This window comes from Octodon degus, unplaced genomic scaffold (assembly GCF_000260255.1).
Source record: "Octodon degus isolate 3935 unplaced genomic scaffold, OctDeg1.0 scaffold00007, whole genome shotgun sequence".
Classification (NCBI taxonomy): Eukaryota; Metazoa; Chordata; class Mammalia; order Rodentia; family Octodontidae; genus Octodon; species Octodon degus.
Window position 1 is genome coordinate 29013019 of NW_004524583.1, and position 3897 is coordinate 29016915.

General features: G+C 48.1%; 1 pseudogene; it reads right to left on the reverse strand.

Annotated features, from left to right (window-relative positions):
* Positions 1-367: 367 nt before the first annotated feature.
* On the reverse strand, positions 368-830 carry LOC101571270 (annotated as a pseudogene).
* Between the last annotated feature and the right edge of the window lie 3067 nt (positions 831-3897).

A 3897-nucleotide genomic window follows, 5' to 3' on the forward strand; every position in this document is an offset into this window, starting at 1 on the left:
TTTTATCTAGTAATAAAAATATTTATCAAATATAAAATGGGTAGAAATGTTTCTTTATTGAAGAAACTCATGCCAAATTACTTTCATGTTTTTTAAAAAGTTCTAACAAGCATCCAAGAAGAAAACATCTACAGTTTCCATAGGAATAAGAACAAACAATATACAGCTGATGATTGCCTTAAATGTTATTAAGTGTTTTTTTAAAAGTATTTAACTTTTCTCTTTTGGAGGAAATTATAAATAAGATTTTCTTACTTTATAAGAAGGAAGAACTGAGATCCTGGTTTTGATGCACATTAAATACAAAATACAAAATCCACACTCCAACCAAGATGAGGGGGAAAATCATTCTTCAATATTTTAGTTCTCATGCAATAAAATCCAAAAGTCTGTTGAAGCCACCTTTTCTGTTCATGTACTTCCTCTTCTGAGATACATTTATGGCATATGCATTTACAGACTCATCTACCTTCTTCCCTTTTGTGGAGTCAAAAGAGGCAAATCCCATTAACTTCATCATTTCTATTTCTTCCTGTTTTGCCTTCTAAATCTTCCTCAGTAACCTGACATTCTTTGCTCTTTGTTTCCTTTGTCTGTTTCTTTTCTTCATCTCTTCTTTCTTTCAGTCTCGAAGGGGAAGGAGATGTGGATCTATGTCGCCGTGGGGACCTGGAGCGCCGCGGGTGTGGGGACCTGGAGAGGCTTCTCCTGCGATCTCTCTCCCGCGATCCAGACCTCTCCCGGAGCCTGTGCTCTCTCTCCCGGCGCCTACGCTCTCTCTTCCAGGAAGCAGATCCGGATCGCCTACGTTCCCTCCGCGGGGATCCCATGTTAGCTTCTTTGAAAACCTTTTTTCCCGGCAATAATAGAAGATGAGTTCACATGAAGTAAGTCATTTGGGGAAGAAGATCTGCTCAGTAGGTTTTGCTGGGCGTCATTACGGGCTGGGCTGGCCGGCCGGCCCTGACCCTGTATTTCCTCTCTCAGGTCTCGGGGCTCCTCTGGGGTCTGCCATTATGATGTACAGGAGGCCACTTTTCTGGGGCCTGAGGACTCATTTGGAGCAGGAGGCTTCCCAGCCATCTGGGTGCCCAGGGAGCCCCACAGGAGACAGATGCCCCGCCTGGGCAGGCTTTCACCCCGGCACAATAATCCTGGATTTTCGAAAGTGCAGGATTGCAGTGACTTGGTGATCAGAAGAAAGAAAGAATTAGGTGGGTTGGGGGACAGGAAAGGGTCAGTGGAGGATACAGGCAGGCGGGCAGGGAGAGCCTGGTTCCCAGGGTTGGCAGTGAGAGACGCTGAACCATAGATCTAACTGGGGTTTTTCATGGAGCTAGATCTGTCTAAAGGCAGAAATCCCAGCTACAGCCCCACTGCCTACCTGCACTTTCATTTTCAGTTTTAGTTTTTCGAGAGACAGGGTCTTGCCATACAGCCCAGGCTGGCTTCTAACTCACTGTGTAGCTCAGGCTGGCCTCGAACTTGTGATCATCTTGCAGCCTCAGCCTCCTAACTGCTGGGATTCTAGGCATGGCGGCTGAGTTGGAACCAAACTCCAAGAAGTCCCTGCAGCACACCATCCTGATCATGGCAGCCTTGGGAAGTGGCGGCCCTGCCATCTCCAGGTGTGGGTACCAGAAGACAGCAACTGTGTGCAGTGTCATCTGGCGTGCCAGATGCCCATCCCAAACAGCGTGCAGCATCTCATTTAATCCTAAGCACCACTCCATGCAATAGCTGTCCCTGTCTCCATCTGAGAGCTGAGGCCACTGAGCTCAGAGCAGCCGTCCAGGGAGTGACAAAACCGCTTGCCCTACATCCTTGCTGTTCCTGTGGAGAGTGAACTTCCCAGAGTTGACTACCCAGAGGGTCTGTTTACTTCTCTGAGAGACAGAAACAGGGCGCCTCAATCCCTACCTGACAAATTAACACTTAAGGCTTGAATCAAAGGAATATAAAATTCTTGGGAATATTGGAAGAACCACAAAAATGCAAGACCCAAAACTAATGCTATTATAAAATGTAGACAAATTATTTAGCTTAATCCCCTCTCCTTTTTTTCCTCTTTAAAGCAGTAAAATTCCACCTGAAAAGAAAGTCTTTGCAGCCAGGATAGATAAGACATTTATGGATTATAGACACACTCACTCAAACACTTTGATTTGGAACCTTCTCTGAGCTCAGAGGGAGCCAAAGAAACAAAACCAGTCCCAGCCCGTGAGACACCTGGAGAGGTAGAGAGTTCAAGAACAGTCACACCCCAGGAGGAAAGGCCTGTGTGGGAGAAGGGTCCCACAGCCGGACCGAGGAGGACCCATGCTGGCCAAGAGGACAGGCAGGCTCTGGTCTGGCCCTCTTAGATGCAAATCCTTGCTCTTCCCTTCCTAGCTGCGTGACTCTGGGTGATATTCTTGATCTCTCTATACCTGAATTTCTCTTTTGTAAAAGAGAAATTATAGCAAATGATCACATGTTCTTACCTATAAATATTTCATGAACCAGGGACACTTTGGAAGCTGACAAAGCTTATAGACTTTTTCCCCCCATGGGAAATGTAGTTTTTCAATGCTTACAATAAAATACTAATTATATGGAAATAGTATCAAAATATTAAAAACACAAACTTGTAAGTTAGCACGCTTCTTTATTAAGGCATTAAATAATAAGATTGAGCAGTAGAGCTAATAAGCACTATAATTTCAAAGTGGCACTAGGCACGAATGGTTTTTGTGACAGGTGCGACAGCCTAGTAGGACGGGAATTGATCTGTCACTTCTGTTGGTGATATACAACCACAGAAAATGCTCAGTTTCAGCGAGGATCAGCGAACACACAGACACCACTTTTCTCTTCAAGTTCTGCCGCTCCCTAATTCAGTCCTAAGGAACAGCCCGTGGTCCCGGGTAAGGAAGCCCCATCTTAAGGACACTTTAAGGAGGTGACACACAAGGTCATTCATTTTCTATTTTTTAAAACCATTTCTCTATTAGCACAGTGGTCACAGACCCCAGGTGAGGGATGGGTCCTTGGCCTGCCTCGAACCACCTGTACTGTCTTGTTTAATCCTTGCCAGACTTTCTACCCAGCCCCCATTTCCCCTGTTTACTGATAAAGAAACAGAGATTCCAAGGAGAGCACATCCTGGGCTAGGTGTGTGAAGACAGCAGGGTGGGCAGAATTTGGTCTCAAGCCCATCCCATGGCTAGCATCCTCCACTGCAGAGTGTTTCCTGCTGAACCAGAGGGTGCCAAGCGCTGGCTCCTTCAGCTGCGCATGTTTTTCGCGCCTTTGTCTGAGAGGATGACTGTGAGTCATCCCCCCATTCACTCCCCAGTCTCATGCAGAGCACCCGAGGTATGAGGGCTCTGCAGGTAAAGGCCGAGTGGCACACACCCCCACTGTGAGAGATGCCCATGCAAGCGAGCAGGGCATGCCAGCGTGCTCCAGGCATAGCTGAGGCATTGCAAGAGCTCCAGGAGCTCTAAGAAGGGAGGTTGGTTTTCTTTGGGGTGAACCTTCAGAGCATCCAGGGCTGACATTTTCAAATGTTGTGCCACACCGGACCCTGTCCCAGCCCCTTGGGCTGCCCCCCACCACTCCGCAGCGCCTCCCCCATCCCGCCCGCCAAGTAGGAGTTTTTGCCCCGTCCCGGAGCCCCCAGACCCAGTCCTAACCCAGGTCCCATGAGTGTGTGCGGAGAGCTTCCGCTTCCCCCTACTTCACCTTGCCCCCTCCAGGCACAGCTCAGGCCTGGCATACACGCCTGAGGTGTAATCCTGCGGCTGCAATCCCTGCAGAGAGTGTAGAGGATAGATCCAACCAGCTAGTCCAGGAGCAGAACATCTCGCCACAAGGGCACAACAGGTTCACCCTTAAGGGCAGCAGCGGGAAGGA